Source organism: Mchenga conophoros, linkage group LG3 (genome assembly GCF_057382185.1).
Source record: "Mchenga conophoros isolate Kocher_MC1m ecotype Shallow Benthic linkage group LG3, M_conophoros_male_GT1.1, whole genome shotgun sequence".
Taxonomy (NCBI): domain Eukaryota; kingdom Metazoa; phylum Chordata; class Actinopteri; order Cichliformes; family Cichlidae; genus Mchenga; species Mchenga conophoros.
The window spans coordinates 81,838,874-81,855,223 of record NC_140528.1 but is presented as its reverse complement, the minus strand read 5'-3'; the positions used below and the strand labels follow the sequence as shown (position 1 = coordinate 81,855,223).

The window sequence follows — 16,350 nt, the reverse complement described above, 5'->3', positions numbered from 1 at the left end:
GTGGTGTAGGTTGCATCAGCTAGCAGCACAAGACATTGGAAAAGAGCCAAAAGCAGTGTCGTTAATGTGCCCTCATTAATGGGCAGCTGCTTTTGGTCTTTTAATACACCCCTTCTCTGGATCAAAAGCGGTTCAATGACATGAAAATCAAAGGCTTACAGCACCAGGTATTCCCAGGCAGTCTCCCATCCAAGTACTAACCAAGGCCAGCCCTGCTTAGCTTCCGAGATCAGACGAGGTCGGGCGTGCTCAGGGTGGTATGGCCATAAGCTGCTGGCCCCAGCACAATGACTCAATTTATGGATTCAAGTGATTAGGTGGCAAGTACCTGAAGTTACGAAGACAATCCTATAACCATACCTGCATGTTTGCATAATACCCTAACCCAAAGGCTCAGTTTAGCATTTATCCAACAGCACAGGCCCTGGATTGTTGAAGATGGCCTCAGGAACCAGCACAGGGCCTGGTGTGTTGTACATGGCCACAGCTAGCAGCACAGGGCCTGGTTTGGTGAAGATGGCCTAGGCCAGAAGAGCAGGGCCTGGTGTGATGTGAGTGGCCTGAGCAAGAGCCACATACCCTGGTGTGGTGTAATTGGCCTCAATAGCAACTAAGGCCCTGGTGTGGTGTAGGTGGCCTCAGCCAGCAGCCACAGGCCCTGGTGTGGTGTAAGTGGCCTCAATAGCAACTAAGGCCCTGGTGTGGTGTAAGTGGCCTGAGCAAGAGCCACATACCCTGGTGTGGTGTAATTGGCCTCAATAGCAACTAAGGCCCCGGTGTGGTGTAGGTGGCCTCAGCCAGGAGCCACAGGCCCTGGTGTGGTGTAAGTGGCCCCAGCCGGTCACTCAGACCCTGGTGTGGTGTAGGTGGCATCAGCTAGCAGCACAAGACATTGGAAAACAGCCAAAAGCAATGTCGTTAATGTGCCCTCATTAATGGGGAGCTGCTTCTGGTCTTTTAATACACCCCTTCTCTGGATCAAAAGCGGTTCAATGACATGAAAGGCTTACAGCACCAGGTATTCCCAGGCAGTCTCCCATCCAAGTACTAACCAAGCCCAGCCCTGCTTAGCTTCCGAGATCAGACGAGGTCAGGCGTGCTCAGGGTGGTATGGCCGTAAGCTGCTGGCCCCAGCACAATGTCTCAATTTATGGATTCAAGTGATTAGGTGGCAAGTACCTGAAGTTACGAAGACAATCCTATAACCATACCTGCATGTTTGCATAATACCCTAACCAAAAGGCTCAGTTTGGCATTTATCCAACAGCACAGGCCCTGGATTGTTGAAGATGGCCTCAAGAACCAGCACAGGACCTGGTGTGTTTTACATGGCCACAGCAAGCAGCACAGGGCCTGGTTTGGTGAAGATGGCCTCAGCAAGCAGCCACAGGCCCTGGTTTGGTGTAAGTGGCCTCAGCTAGCAGCCACAGGCCCTGGTGTGGTGTGAGTGGCCTCAGCCAGCAGCCACAGGCCCTGGTGTGGTCTAAGTGGCCTCAGCCAGTGCCACAGGCCCTGGTGTGGTGTAAGTGGCCTGAGCAAGAGCCACAAGCCCTGGTGTGGTGTAAGTGGCCTCAGCCAGCAGCCACAGGCCCTGGTGTGGTGTAAGTGGCCTGAGCAAGTGCCACAGGCCCTGGTGTGGTGTAAGTGGCCTGAGCAAGTGCCACAGGCCCTGGTGTGGTGTAAGTGGCCTCAATAGCAAATAAGGCCCTGGTGTGGTGTAAGTGGCCTGAGCAAGAACCACAGGGCCTGGTTTGGTGAAGATGGCCTCGGCCAGAAGCGCAGGGCCTGGTGTGATGTGAGTGGCCTGAGCAAGAGCCACAGGCCCTGGTGTGGTGTAAGTGGCCTCAGCCAGCAGCCACAGGCCCTGGTGTGGTGTAAGTGGCCTCAGCCAGAAGCCACAGGCACTGGTGTGGTGTAAGTGGCCTCAGCCAACAGCAAAAGGGCCCTGGTGTGGTGTAGGTGGCCTCAGCCAGCAGCCACAGGCCCTGGTGTGGTGTAAGTGGCCTCAATAGCAACTAAGGCCCTGGTGTGGTGTAATTGGCTTCAGCCAGCAGCCACAGGCTCTGGTGTGGTGTAACTGGCCTCAGCCAGCAGCCACAGGCCCTGATGTGGTGTAAGTGGCCCCAGCCGGTCACTCAGGCCCTGGTGTGGTGTAGGTGGCATCAGCCAGCAGCCACAGGCCCTGGTGTGGTGTAAGTCGCCTCAGCCAGAAGCCACAGGCACTGGTGTGGTGTAAGTGGCCTCAGCCAGCAGCAAAAGGGCCCTGGTGTGGTGTAAGTCGCCTCAGCCAGCAGCCACAGGCCCTGGTGTGGTGTAGGTGGCCTCAGCCAGCAGCCACAGGCCCTGGTGTGGTGTAAGTGGCCTCAGCCAGCAGCCACAGGCCCTGGTGTGGTGTAAGTGGCCTCAGCCAGCAGCCACAGGCCCTGGTGTGGTGTAAGTGGCCTCAGCCAGTGCCACAGGCCCTGGTGTGGTGTAAGTGGCCTGAGCAAGAGCCACAGACCCTGGTGTGGTGTAATTGGCCTCAGCCAGCAGCCACAGGCCCTGGTGTGGTGTAAGTCGCCTCAGACAGAAGCCACAGGCACTGGTGTGGTGTAAGTGGCCTCAGCCAGCAGCAAAAGGGCCCTGGTGTGGTGTAAGTCGCCTCAGCCAGCAGCCACAGGCCCTGGTGTGGTGTAGGTGGCCTCAGCCAGCAGCCACAGGCCCTGGTGTGGTGTAAGTGGCCTGAGCAAGAGCCACAGGCCCTGGTGTGGTGTAAGTGGCCTGAGCAAGAGCCACAGACCCTGGTGTGGTGTAATTGGCCTCAATAGCAACTAATGCCCTGGTGTGGTGTAAGTGGCCTCAGCCAGCAGCCACAGGCCCTGGTGTGGTGTAAGTGGCCTGAGCAAGAGCCACAGGCCCTGGTGTGGTGTAAGTGGCCTGAGCAAGAGCCACAGACCCTGGTGTGGTGTAATTGGCCTCAATAGCAACTAATGCCCTGGTGTGGTGTAGGTGGCCTCAGCCAGCAGCCACAGGCCCTGGTGTGGTGAAAGTGGCCTCAGCCAGAGCCACAGTCCCTGATGTGGTGTAAGTGGCCCCAGCCGGTCCCTCAGGCCCTTGTGTGGTGTAGGTTGCATCAGCTAGCAGCACAAGACATTGGAAAAGAGCCAAAAGCAATGTCGTTAATGTGCCCTCATTAATGGGCAGCTGCTTTTGGTCTTTTAATACACCCCTTCTCTGGATCAAAAGCGGTTCAATGACATGAAAATCAAAGGCTTACAGCACCAGGTATTCCCAGGCAGTCTCCCATCCAAGTACTAACCAAGCCCAGCCCTGCTTAGCTTCCGAGATCAGACGAGGTCGGGCGTGCTCAGGGTGGTATGGCCGTAAGCTGCTGGCCCCAGCACAATGTCTCAATTTATGGATTCAGGTGATTAGGTGGCAAGTACCTGAAGTTACGAAGACAATCCTATAACCCTACCTTCATGTTTGCATAATACCCTAACCCAAAGGCTCAGTTTAGCATTTATCCAACAGCACAGGCCCTGGATTGTTGAAGATGGCCTCAGGAACCAGCACAGGGCCTGGTGTGTTGTACATGGCCACAGCTAGCAGCACAGGGCCTGGTTTGGTGAAGATGGCCTCGGCCAGAAGCGCAGGGCCTGGTGTGATGTGAGTGGCCTGAGCAAGAGCCACAGGCCCTGGTGTGGTGTAAGTGGCCTCAGCCAGCAGCCACAGGCCCTGGTTTGGTGTAAGTCGCCACAGCCAGAACCCACAGGCCCTGGTGTGGTGTAACTGGCCTCAGCCAGAGCCACAGCCCCTGATGTGGTGTAAGTGGCCCCAGCCGGTCACTCAGGCCCTGGTGTGGTGTAGGTGGCATCAGCTAGCAGCACAAGACATTGGAAAAGAGCCAAAAGCAATGTGATTAATGTGCCCTTATTAATGGGCAGCTGCTTTTGGTCTTTTAATACACCCCTTCTCTGGATCAAAAGCGGTTCAATGACATGAAAATTAAAGGCTTACAGCACCAGGTAATCCCAGGCAGTCTCCCATCCAAGTACTAACCAAGCCCAGCCCTGCTTAGCTTCCGAGATCAGACGAGGTCGGGCGTGCTCAGGGTGGTATGGCCGTAAGCTGCTGGGCCCAGCACAATGTCTCAATTTATGGATTCAAGTGATTAGGTGGCAAGTACCTGAAGTTACGAAGACAATCCTATAACCATACCTGCATGTTTGCATAATACCCTAACCCAAAGGCTCAGTTTGGCATTTATCCAACAGCACAGGCCCTGGATTGTTGAAGATGGCCTCAGGAAACAGCACAGGGCCTGGTGTGTTGTACATGGCCACAGCAAGCAGCACAGGGCCTGGTTTGGTGAAGATGGCCTCAGCCAGAAGCACAGGGCCTGGTGTGATATGAGTGGCCTGAGCAAGAGCCACAGGCCCTGGTGTGGTGTAAGTGGCCTGAGCAAGAGCCACAGGCCCTGGTGTGGTGTAAGTGGCCTGAGCAAGAGCCACAGGCCCTGGTGTGGTGTAGGTGGCCTCAGCCAGCAGCCACAGGCCCTGGTGTGGTGTAGGTGGCCTCAGCCAGCAGCCACAAGCCCTTGTGTGGTGTAAGTGGCCTCAGCCAGCAGCCACAGGCCCTGGTGTGGTGTAAGTGGCCTCAGCCAGTGCCACAGGCCCTGGTGTGGTGTAAGTGGCCTGAGCAAGAGCCACAGACCATGGTGTGGTGTAATTGGCCTCAATAGCAACTAAGGCCCTGGTGTGGTGTAGGTGGCCTAAGCCAGAAGCCACAGGCCCTGGTGTGGTGTAAGTGGCCTCAGCCAGCAGCCACAGGCCCTGGTGTGGTGTAAGTCGCCTCAGCCAGAAGCCACAGGCACTGGTGTGGTGTAAGTGGCCTCAGCCAGCAGCAAAAGGGCCCTGGTGTGGTGTAAGTCGCCTCAGCCAGCAGCCACAGGCCCTGGTGTGGTGTAGATGGCCTCAGCCAGCAGCCACAGGCCCTGGTGTGGTGTAAGTGGCCTCAGCCAGCAGCCACAGGCCCTGGTGTGGTGTAAGTTGCCTCAGCCAGAAGCACAGGGCCTGGTGTGATATGAGTGGCCTGAGAAAGAGCCACAGGCCCTGGTGTGGTGTAAGTGGCCTGAGCAAGAGCCACAGGCCCTGGTGTGGTGTAATTGGCCTCAATAGCAACTAAGGCCCTGGTTTGGTGTATGTGGCCTCAGCCAGCAAATAAGGCCGTGGTGTGGTGTAGGTGGCATCAGCTAGCAGCACAAGACATTGGAAAACAGCCAAAAGCAATGTCGTTAATGTGCCCTCATTAATGGGCAGCTGCTTTTGGTCTTTTAATACACCCCTTCTCTGGATCAAAAGCGGTTCAATGACATGAAAATGAAAGGCTTACAGCACCAGGTATTCCCAGGCAGTCTCCCATCCAAGTACTAACCAAGCCCAGCCCTGCTTAGCTTCCGAGATCAGACGAGGTCGGGCGTGCTCAGGGTGGTATGTCCGTAAGCTGCTGGCCCCAGCACAATGTCTCAATTTATGGATTCAAGTGATTAGGTGGCAAGTACCTGAAGTTACGAAGACAATCCTATAACCATACCTGCATGTTTGCATAATACCCTAACCCAAAGGCTCAGTTTGGCATTTATCCAACAGCACAGGCCCTGGATTGTTGAAGATGGCGTCAGGAACCAGCACAGGGCCTGGTGTGTTGTACATGGCCACAGCAAGCAGCACAGGGCCTGGTTTGGTGAAGATGGCCTCGGCCAGAAGCACAGGGCCTGGTGTGATATGAGTGGCCTGAGCAAGAGCCACAGGCCCTGGTGTGTTGTAAGTGGCCTCAGCCAGCAGCCACAGGCCCTGGTGTGGTGTAGGTGGCCTCAGCCAGCAGCCACAGGCCCTTGTGTGGTGTAATTGGCCTCAATAGCAACTAAGGCCCTGGTGTGGTGTAGGTGGCCTCAGCCAGCAGCCACAGGCCCTGGTGTGGTGTAAGTGGCCTCAGCCAGTGCCACAGGCCCTGGTGTGGTGTAAGTGGCCTGAGCAAGAGCCACAGACCCTGGTGTGGTGTAATTGGCCTCAATAGCAACTAAGGCCCTGGTGTGGTGTAGGTGGCCTCAGCCAGCAGCCACAGGCCCTGGTGTGGTGTAAGTGGCCTGAGCAAGAGCCACAGGCCCTGGTGTGGTGTAAGTGGCATCAGCTAGCAGCACAAGACATTGGAAAACAGCCAAAAGCAATGTCGTTAATGTGCCCTCATTTATGGGCAGCTGCTTTTGGTCTTTTAATACACCACTTCTCTGGATCAAAAGCGGTTCAATGACATGAAAATCAAAGGCTTACAGCACCAGGTATTCCCAGGCAGTCTCCCATCCAAGTACTAACCAAGCCCAGCCCTGCTTAGCTTCCGAGATCAGACGAGGTCGGGCGTGCTCAGGGTGGTATGGCCGTAAGCTGCTGGCTCCAGCACAATGTCTCAATTTATGGATTCAAGTGATTAGGTGGCAAGTACCTGAAGTTACGAAGACAATGCTATAACCATACCTGCATGTTTGCATAATACCCTAACCCAAAGGCTCAGTTTGGCATTTATCCAACAGCACAGGCCCTGGATTGTTGAAGATGGCCTCAGGAACCAGCACAGGGCCTGGTGTGTTGTACATGGCCACAGCAAGGAGCACAGGGCCTGGTTTGGTGAAGATGGCCTCGGCCAGAAGCGCAGGGCCTGGTGTGATGTGAGTGGCCTGAGCAAGAGCCACAGGCCTTGGTGTGGTGTAAGTGGCCTCAGCCAGCAGCCACAGGCCCTGGTGTGGTGTAAGTCGCCTCAGCCAGAAGCCACAGGCACTGGTGTGGTGTAAGTGGCCTCAGCCAGCAGCCACAGGCCCTGGTGTGGTGTAGGTGGCCTCAGCCAGCCGCCACAGGGCCTGGTGTGGTGTAGGTGGCCTCAGCCAGCAGCCACAGGCCCTGGTGTGGTGTAAGTGGCCTCAGCCAGCAGCCACAGGCCCTGGTGTGGTGTAAGTGGCCTGAGCAAGAGCCACAGGCCCTGGTGTGGTGTAAGTGGCCTGAGCAAGAGCCACAGACCCTGGTGTGGTGTAATTGGCCTCAATAGCAACTAATGCCCTGGTGTGGTGTAGGTGGCCTCAGCCAGCAGCCACAGGCCCTGGTGTGGTGTAAGTGGCCTCAGCCAGCAGCCACAGGCCCTGGTGTGGTGTAAGTCGCCTCAGCCAGAAGCCACAGGCACTGGTGTGGTGTAAGTGGCCTCAGCCAGCAGCAAAAGGGCCCTGGTGTGGTGTAAGTGGCCTCAGCCAGCAGCCACAGGCCCTGGTGTGGTGTAGGTGGCCTCAGCCAGCAGCCACAGGCCCTTGTGTGGTGTAATTGGCCTCAATAGCAACTAAGGCCCTGGTGTGGTGTAGGTGGCCTAAGCCAGCAGCCACAGGCCCTGGTGTGGTGTAAGTGGCCTCAGCCAGTGCCACAGGCCCTGGTGTGGTGTAAGTGGCCTGAGCAAGAGCCACAGGCCCTGGTGTGGTGTAAGTGGCCTCAGCCAGCAGCCACAGGCCCTGGTGTGGTGTAAGTGGCCTCAGCCAGCAGCCACAGGCCCTGGTGTGGTGTAAGTGGCCTCAGCCAGTGCCACAGGCCCTGGTGTGGTGTAAGTGGCCTGAGCAAGAGCCACAGGCCCTGGTGTGGTGTAAGTGGCCTGAGCAAGAGCCACAGACCCTGGTGTGGTGTAATTGGCCTCAATAGCAACTAATGCCCTGGTGTGGTGTAGGTGGCCTCAGCCAGCAGCCACAGGCCCTGGTGTGGTGTAAGTGGCCTGAGCAAGAGCCACAGGCCCTGGTGTGGTGTAAGTGGCCTGAGCAAGAGCCACAGACCCTGGTGTGGTGTAATTGGCCTCAATAGCAACTAATGCCCTGGTGTGGTGTAGGTGGCCTCAGCCAGCAGCCACAGGCCCTGATGTGGTGTAAGTGGCCCCAGCCGGTCACTCAGGCCCTTGTGTGGTGTAGGTTGCATCAGCTAGCAGCACAAGACATTGGAAAAGAGCCAAAAGCAGTGTCGTTAATGTGCCCTCATTAATGGGCAGCTGCTTTTGGTCTTTTAATACACCCCTTCTCTGGATCAAAAGCGGTTCAATGACATGAAAATCAAAGGCTTACAGCACCAGGTATTCCCAGGCAGTCTCCCATCCAAGTACTAACCAAGCCCAGCCCTGCTTAGCTTCCGAGATCAGACGAGGTCGGGCGTGCTCAGGGTGGTATGGCCATAAGCTGCTGGCCCCAGCACAATGACTCAATTTATGGATTCAAGTGATTAGGTGGCAAGTACCTGAAGTTACGAAGACAATCCTATAACCATACCTGCATGTTTGCATAATACCCTAACCCAAAGGCTCAGTTTAGCATTTATCCAACAGCACAGGCCCTGGATTGTTGAAGATGGCCTCAGGAACCAGCACAGGGCCTGGTGTGTTGTACATGGCCACAGCTAGCAGCACAGGGCCTGGTTTGGTGAAGATGGCCTAGGCCAGAAGAGCAGGGCCTGGTGTGATGTGAGTGGCCTGAGCAAGAGCCACATACCCTGGTGTGGTGTAATTGGCCTCAATAGCAACTAAGGCCCTGGTGTGGTGTAGGTGGCCTCAGCCAGCAGCCACAGGCCCTGGTGTGGTGTAAGTGGCCTCAATAGCAACTAAGGCCCTGGTGTGGTGTAAGTGGCCTGAGCAAGAGCCACATACCCTGGTGTGGTGTAATTGGCCTCAATAGCAACTAAGGCCCCGGTGTGGTGTAGGTGGCCTCAGCCAGGAGCCACAGGCCCTGGTGTGGTGTAAGTGGCCCCAGCCGGTCACTCAGACCCTGGTGTGGTGTAGGTGGCATCAGCTAGCAGCACAAGACATTGGAAAACAGCCAAAAGCAATGTCGTTAATGTGCCCTCATTAATGGGGAGCTGCTTCTGGTCTTTTAATACACCCCTTCTCTGGATCAAAAGCGGTTCAATGACATGAAAATGAAAGGCTTACAGCACCAGGTATTCCCAGGCAGTCTCCCATCCAAGTACTAACCAAGCCCAGCCCTGCTTAGCTTCCGAGATCAGACGAGGTCAGGCGTGCTCAGGGTGGTATGGCCGTAAGCTGCTGGCCCCAGCACAATGTCTCAATTTATGGATTCAAGTGATTAGGTGGCAAGTACCTGAAGTTACGAAGACAATCCTATAACCATACCTGCATGTTTGCATAATACCCTAACCAAAAGGCTCAGTTTGGCATTTATCCAACAGCACAGGCCCTGGATTGTTGAAGATGGCCTCAAGAACCAGCACAGGACCTGGTGTGTTTTACATGGCCACAGCAAGCAGCACAGGGCCTGGTTTGGTGAAGATGGCCTCAGCAAGCAGCCACAGGCCCTGGTTTGGTGTAAGTGGCCTCAGCTAGCAGCCACAGGCCCTGGTGTGGTGTGAGTGGCCTCAGCCAGCAGCCACAGGCCCTGGTGTGGTCTAAGTGGCCTCAGCCAGTGCCACAGGCCCTGGTGTGGTGTAAGTGGCCTGAGCAAGAGCCACAAGCCCTGGTGTGGTGTAAGTGGCCTCAGCCAGCAGCCACAGGCCCTGGTGTGGTGTAAGTGGCCTGAGCAAGTGCCACAGGCCCTGGTGTGGTGTAAGTGGCCTCAATAGCAAATAAGGCCCTGGTGTGGTGTAAGTGGCCTGAGCAAGAACCACAGGGCCTGGTTTGGTGAAGATGGCCTCGGCCAGAAGCGCAGGGCCTGGTGTGATGTGAGTGGCCTGAGCAAGAGCCACAGGCCCTGGTGTGGTGTAAGTGGCCTCAGCCAGCAGCCACAGGCCCTGGTGTGGTGTAAGTGGCCTCAGCCAGAAGCCACAGGCACTGGTGTGGTGTAAGTGGCCTCAGCCAGCAGCAAAAGGGCCCTGGTGTGGTGTAGGTGGCCTCAGCCAGCAGCCACAGGCCCTGGTGTGGTGTAGGTGGCCTCAGCCAGCAGCCACAAGCCCTTGTGTGGTGTAAGTGGCCTCAGCCAGCAGCCACAGGCCCTGGTGTGGTGTAAGTGGCCTGAGCAAGAGCCACAGACCATGGTGTGGTGTAATTGGCCTCAATAGCAACTAAGGCCCTGGTGTGGTGTAAGTGGCCTCAGCCAGCAGCCACAGGCCCTGGTGTGGTGTAAGTGGCCTCAGCCAGCAGCCACAGGCCCTGGTGTGGTGTAAGTGGCCTCAGCCAGAGCCACAGGCCCTTATGTGGTGTAAGTGGCCCCAGCCGTTCACTCAGGCCCTGGTGTGGTGTAGGTGGCATCAGCTAGCAGCACAAGACATTGGAAAACAGCCAAAAGCAATGTCGTTAATGTGCCCTCATTAATGGGCAGCTGCTTTTGGTCTTTTAATACACCCCTTCTCTGGATCAAAAGCGGTTCAATGACATGAAAATGAAAGGCTTACAGCACTAGGTATTCCCAGGCAGTCTCCCATCCAAGTACTAACCAAGCCCAGCCCTGCTCAGCTTCCGAGATCAGACGAGGTCGGGCGTGCTCAGGGTGGTATGGCCGTAAGCTGCTGGCCCCAGCACAATGTCTCAATTTATGGATTCAGGTGATTAGGTGGCAAGTACCTGAAGTTACGAAGACAATCCTATAACCCTACCTTCATGTTTGCATAATACCCTAACCCAAAGGCTCAGTTTAGCATTTATCCAACAGCACAGGCCCTGGATTGTTGAAGATGGCCTCAGGAACCAGCACAGGGCCTGGTGTGTTGTACATGGCCACAGCTAGCAGCACAGGGCCTGGTTTGGTGAAGATGGCCTCGGCCAGAAGCGCAGGGCCTGGTGTGATGTGAGTGGCCTGAGCAAGAGCCACAGGCCCTGGTGTGGTGTAAGTGGCCTCAGCCAGCAGCCACAGGCCCTGGTTTGGTGTAAGTCGCCACAGCCAGAACCCACAGGCCCTGGTGTGGTGTAACTGGCCTCAGCCAGAGCCACAGCCCCTGATGTGGTGTAAGTGGCCCCAGCCGGTCACTCAGGCCCTGGTGTGGTGTAGGTGGCATCAGCTAGCAGCACAAGACATTGGAAAAGAGCCAAAAGCAATGTGATTAATGTGCCCTTATTAATGGGCAGCTGCTTTTGGTCTTTTAATACACCCCTTCTCTGGATCAAAAGCGGTTCAATGACATGAAAATTAAAGGCTTACAGCACCAGGTAATCCCAGGCAGTCTCCCATCCAAGTACTAACCAAGCCCAGCCCTGCTTAGCTTCCGAGATCAGACGAGGTCGGGCGTGCTCAGGGTGGTATGGCCGTAAGCTGCTGGGCCCAGCACAATGTCTCAATTTATGGATTCAAGTGATTAGGTGGCAAGTACCTGAAGTTACGAAGACAATCCTATAACCATACCTGCATGTTTGCATAATACCCTAACCCAAAGGCTCAGTTTGGCATTTATCCAACAGCACAGGCCCTGGATTGTTGAAGATGGCCTCAGGAAACAGCACAGGGCCTGGTGTGTTGTACATGGCCACAGCAAGCAGCACAGGGCCTGGTTTGGTGAAGATGGCCTCAGCCAGAAGCGCAGGGCCTGGTGTGATATGAGTGGCCTGAGCAAGAGCCACAGGCCCTGGTGTGGTGTAAGTGGCCTGAGCAAGAGCCACAGGCCCTGGTGTGGTGTAAGTGGCCTGAGCAAGAGCCACAGGCCCTGGTGTGGTGTAGGTGGCCTCAGCCAGCAGCCACAGGCCCTGGTGTGGTGTAGGTGGCCTCAGCCAGCAGCCACAAGCCCTTGTGTGGTGTAAGTGGCCCCAGCCGGTCACTCAGACCCTGGTGTGGTGTAGGTGGCATCAGCTAGCAGCACAAGACATTGGAAAACAGCCAAAAGCAATGTCGTTAATGTGCCCTCATTAATGGGGAGCTGCTTCTGGTCTTTTAATACACCCCTTCTCTGGATCAAAAGCGGTTCAATGACATGAAAATGAAAGGCTTACAGCACCAGGTATTCCCAGGCAGTCTCCCATCCAAGTACTAACCAAGCCCAGCCCTGCTTAGCTTCCGAGATCAGACGAGGTCAGGCGTGCTCAGGGTGGTATGGCCGTAAGCTGCTGGCCCCAGCACAATGTCTCAATTTATGGATTCAAGTGATTAGGTGGCAAGTACCTGAAGTTACGAAGACAATCCTATAACCATACCTGCATGTTTGCATAATACCCTAACCAAAAGGCTCAGTTTGGCATTTATCCAACAGCACAGGCCCTGGATTGTTGAAGATGGCCTCAAGAACCAGCACAGGACCTGGTGTGTTTTACATGGCCACAGCAAGCAGCACAGGGCCTGGTTTGGTGAAGATGGCCTCAGCAAGCAGCCACAGGCCCTGGTTTGGTGTAAGTGGCCTCAGCTAGCAGCCACAGGCCCTGGTGTGGTGTGAGTGGCCTCAGCCAGCAGCCACAGGCCCTGGTGTGGTCTAAGTGGCCTGAGCAAGAGCCACAGGCCCTGGTGTGGTGTAAGTGGCCTCAGCGAGCAGCCACAGGCCCTGGTGTGGTGTAAGTGGCCTGAGCAAGTGCCACAGGCCCTGGTGTGGTGTAAGTGGCCTGAGCTAGTGCCACAGGCCCTGGTGTGGTGTAAGTGGCCTCAATAGCAAATAAGGCCCTGGTGTGGTGTAAGTGGCCTGAGCAAGAACCACAGGGCCTGGTTTGGTGAAGATGGCCTCGGCCAGAAGCGCAGGGCCTGGTGTGATGTGAGTGGCCTCAGCAAGAGCCACAGGCCCTGGTGTGGTGTAAGTGGCCTCAGCCAGCAGCCACAGGCCCTGGTGTGGTGTAAGTGGCCTCAGCCAGCAGCAAAAGGGCCCTGGTGTGGTGTAGGTGGCCTCAGCCAGCAGCCACAGGCCCTGGTGTGGTGTAAGTGGCCTCAATAGCAACTAAAGCCCTGGTGTGGTGTAAGTGGCCTCAGCCAGCAGCCACAGGCCCTGGTGTGGTGTAGGTGGCCTCAGCCAGCAGCCACAGGCCCTGGTGTGGTGTAAGTGGCCTATATAGCAACTAAGGCCCTGGTGTGGTGTAAGTGGCTTCAGCCAGCAGCCACAGGCTCTGGTGTGGTGTAACTGGCCTCAGCCAGCAGCCACAGGCCCTGGTGTGGTGTAAGTGGCCTCAGCCAGAGCCACAGGCCCTGATGTGGTGTAAGTGGCCCCAGCCGGTCACTCAGGCCCTGGTGTGGTGTAGGTGGCATCAGCTAGCAGCACAAGACATTGGAAAACAGCCAAAAGCAGTGTCGTTAATGTGCCCTCATTAATGGGCAGCTGCTTTTGGTCTTTTAATACACCCCTTCTCTGGATCAAAAGCGGTTCAATGACATGAAAATGAAAGGCTTACAGCACCAGGTATTCCCAGGCAGTCTCCCATCCAAGTACTAACCAAGCCCAGCCCTGCTTAGCTTCCGAGATCAGACGAGGTCGGGCCTGCTCAGGGTGGTATGGCCGTAAGCTGCTGGCCCCAGCACAATGTCTCAATTTATGGATTCAAGTGATTAGGTGGCAAGTACCTGAAGTTACGAAGACAATCCTATAACCATACCTGCATGTTTGCATAATACCCTAACCCAAAGGCTCAGTTTGGCATTTATCCAACAGCACAGGCCCTGGATTGTTGAAGATGGCCTCACGAACCAGCACAGGGCCTGGTGTGTTGTACATGGCCACAGCAAGCAGCACAGGGCCTGGTTTGGTGAAGATGGCCTCGGCCAGAAGCGCAGGGCCTGGTGTGATGTGAGTGGCCTGAGCAAGAGCCACAGGCCTTGGTGTGGTGTAAGTGGCCTCAGCCAGCAGCCACAGGCCCTGGTGTGGTGTAAGTCGCCTCAGCCAGAAGCCACAGGCACTGGTGTGGTGTAAGTGGCCTCAGCCAGCAGCAAAAGGGCCCTGGTGTGGTGTAAGTGGCCTCAGCCAGCAGCCACAGGCCCTGGTGTGGTGTAGGTGGCCTCAGCCAGTTGCCACAGGCCCTGGTGTGGTGTAAGTGGCCTCAGCCAGCAGCCACAGGCCCTGGTGTGGTGTAAGTGGCCTCAGCCAGCAGCCACAGGCCCTGGTGTGGTGTAAGTGGCCTCAGCCAGTGCCACAGGCCCTGGTGTGGTGTAAGTGGCCTGAGCAAGAGCCACAGACCCTGGTGTGGTGTAATTGGCCTCAGCCAGCAGCCACAGGCCCTGGTGTGGTGTAAGTCGCCTCAGACAGAAGCCACAGGCACTGGTGTGGTGTAAGTGGCCTCAGCCAGCAGCAAAAGGGCCCTGGTGTGGTATAAGTCGCCTCAGCCAGCAGCCACAGGCCCTGGTGTGGTGTAGGTGGCCTCAGCCACCAGCCACAGGCCCTGGTGTGGTGTAAGTGGCCTCAGCCAGCAGCCACAGGCCCTGGTGTGGTGTAAGTGGCCTCAGCCAGCAGCCACAGGCCCTGGTGTGGTGTAAGTGGCCTCAGCCAGTGCCACAGGCCCTGGTGTGGTGTAAGTGGCCTGAGCAAGAGCCACAGGCCCTGGTGTGGTGTAAGTGGCCTGAGCAAGAGCCACAGACCCTGGTGTGGTGTAATTGGCCTCAATAGCAACTAATGCCCTGGTGTGGTGTAGGTGGCCTCAGCCAGCAGCCACAGGCCCTGGTGTGGTGTAAGTGGCCTCAATAGCAAATAAGGCCCTGGTGTGGTGTAAGTGGCCTGAGCAAGAACCACAGGGCCTGGTTTGGTGAAGATGGCCTCGGCCAGAAGCGCAGGGCCTGGTGTGATGTGAGTGGCCTGAGCAAGAGCCACAGGCCCTGGTGTGGTGTAAGTGGCCTCAGCCAGGAGCCACATGCACTGGTGTGGTGTAAGTGGCCTCAGCCAGCAGCAAAAGGGCCCTGGTGTGGTGTAGGTGGCCTCAGCCAGCAGCCACAGGCCCTGGTGTGGTGTAAGTGGCCTGAGCAAGAGCCACAGACCCTGGTGTGGTGTAATTGGCCTCAGCCAGCAGCCACAGGCCCTGGTGTGGTGTAAGTCGCCTCAGACAGAAGCCACAGGCACTGGTGTGGTGTAAGTGGCCTCAGCCAGCAGCAAAAGGGCCCTGGTGTGGTATAAGTCGCCTCAGCCAGCAGCCACAGGCCCTGGTGTGGTGTAGGTGGCCTCAGCCACCAGCCACAGGCCCTGGTGTGGTGTAAGTGGCCTCAGCCAGCAGCCACAGGCCCTGGTGTGGTGTAAGTGGCCTCAGCCAGCAGCCACAGGCCCTGGTGTGGTGTAAGTGGCCTCAGCCAGTGCCACAGGCCCTGGTGTGGTGTAAGTGGCCTGAGCAAGAGCCACAGGCCCTGGTGTGGTGTAAGTGGCCTGAGCAAGAGCCACAGACCCTGGTGTGGTGTAATTGGCCTCAATAGCAACTAATGCCCTGGTGTGGTGTAGGTGGCCTCAGCCAGCAGCCACAGGCCCTGGTGTGGTGTAAGTGGCCTCAATAGCAAATAAGGCCCTGGTGTGGTGTAAGTGGCCTGAGCAAGAACCACAGGGCCTGGTTTGGTGAAGATGGCCTCGGCCAGAAGCGCAGGGCCTGGTGTGATGTGAGTGGCCTGAGCAAGAGCCACAGGCCCTGGTGTGGTGTAAGTGGCCTCAGCCAGGAGCCACATGCACTGGTGTGGTGTAAGTGGCCTCAGCCAGCAGCAAAAGGGCCCTGGTGTGGTGTAGGTGGCCTCAGCCAGCAGCCACAGGCCCTGGTGTGGTGTAAGTGGCATCAATAGCAACTAAGGCCCTGGTGTGGTGTAAGCGGCTTCAGCCAGCAGCCACAGGCCCTGGTGTGGTGTAAGTGGCCTCAGCCAGCAGCCACAGGCCCTGGTGTGGTGTAGGTGGCCTCAGCCAGCAGCCACAGGCCCTGGTGTGGTGTAAGTGGCCTCAATAGCAACTAAGGCCCTGGTGTGGTGTAAGTGGCTTCAGCCAGCAGCCACAGGCTCTGGTGTGGTGTAACTGGCCTCAGCCAGCAGCCACAGGCCCTGGTGTGGTGTAGGTGGCCTCAGCCAGCAGCCACAGGCCCTGGTGTGGTGTAGGTGGCCTCAGCCAGCAGCCACAGGCCCTGGTGTGGTGTAAGTGGCCTCAATAGCAAATAAGGCCCTGGTGTGGTGTAAGTGGCCTGAGCAAGAACCACAGGGCCTGGTTTGGTGAAGATGGCCTCGGCCAGAAGCGCAGGGCCTGGTGTGATGTGAGTGGCCTGAGCAAGAGCCACAGGCCCTGGTGTGGTGTAAGTGGCCTCAGCCAGGAGCCACATGCACTGGTGTGGTGTAAGTGGCCTCAGCCAGCAGCAAAAGGGCCCTGGTGTGGTGTAGGTGGCCTCAGCCAGCAGCCACAGGCCCTGGTGTGGTGTAAGTGGCCTGAGCAAGAGCCACAGACCCTGGTGTGGTGTAATTGGCCTCAGCCAGCAGCCACAGGCCCTGGTGTGGTGTAAGTCGCCTCAGAC

At 56.8% G+C, this 16,350-nt stretch overlaps 7 non-coding genes and 5 pseudogenes across 7 annotated transcripts; all 12 read right to left on the bottom strand.

Annotated features, from left to right (window-relative positions):
- Positions 1–152: 152 nt before the first annotated feature.
- Positions 153–271, bottom strand: LOC146580780 (5S ribosomal RNA; annotated as a pseudogene).
- Positions 272–1,003: 732 nt separating this feature from the next.
- On the bottom strand, positions 1,004–1,122 carry LOC146580779 (5S ribosomal RNA). The gene has a single exon (XR_014891966.1). It is a non-coding gene; the product is annotated as a 5S ribosomal RNA (ribosomal RNA).
- Positions 1,123–3,249: 2,127 nt separating this feature from the next.
- On the bottom strand, positions 3,250–3,368 carry LOC146580778 (5S ribosomal RNA). Its single transcript, XR_014891714.1, has one exon. It is a non-coding gene; the product is annotated as a 5S ribosomal RNA (ribosomal RNA).
- A 624-nt stretch (positions 3,369–3,992) lies between these two features.
- On the bottom strand, positions 3,993–4,111 carry LOC146580777 (5S ribosomal RNA; annotated as a pseudogene).
- Positions 4,112–5,366: 1,255 nt separating this feature from the next.
- Positions 5,367–5,485, bottom strand: LOC146580776 (5S ribosomal RNA; annotated as a pseudogene).
- Positions 5,486–6,304: 819 nt separating this feature from the next.
- LOC146580775 (5S ribosomal RNA) lies at positions 6,305–6,423 on the bottom strand. Its single transcript, XR_014891712.1, has one exon. It is a non-coding gene; the product is annotated as a 5S ribosomal RNA (ribosomal RNA).
- A 1,689-nt stretch (positions 6,424–8,112) lies between these two features.
- LOC146580774 (5S ribosomal RNA) lies at positions 8,113–8,231 on the bottom strand. The gene has a single exon (XR_014891910.1). It is a non-coding gene; the product is annotated as a 5S ribosomal RNA (ribosomal RNA).
- A 738-nt stretch (positions 8,232–8,969) lies between these two features.
- On the bottom strand, positions 8,970–9,088 carry LOC146580773 (5S ribosomal RNA). The gene has a single exon (XR_014891965.1). It is a non-coding gene; the product is annotated as a 5S ribosomal RNA (ribosomal RNA).
- Positions 9,089–10,384: 1,296 nt separating this feature from the next.
- On the bottom strand, positions 10,385–10,503 carry LOC146580772 (5S ribosomal RNA). The gene has a single exon (XR_014892021.1). It is a non-coding gene; the product is annotated as a 5S ribosomal RNA (ribosomal RNA).
- A 624-nt stretch (positions 10,504–11,127) lies between these two features.
- Positions 11,128–11,246, bottom strand: LOC146580771 (5S ribosomal RNA; annotated as a pseudogene).
- Positions 11,247–11,909: 663 nt separating this feature from the next.
- Positions 11,910–12,028, bottom strand: LOC146580770 (5S ribosomal RNA). The gene has a single exon (XR_014891964.1). It is a non-coding gene; the product is annotated as a 5S ribosomal RNA (ribosomal RNA).
- Positions 12,029–13,283: 1,255 nt separating this feature from the next.
- On the bottom strand, positions 13,284–13,402 carry LOC146580769 (5S ribosomal RNA; annotated as a pseudogene).
- Between the last annotated feature and the right edge of the window lie 2,948 nt (positions 13,403–16,350).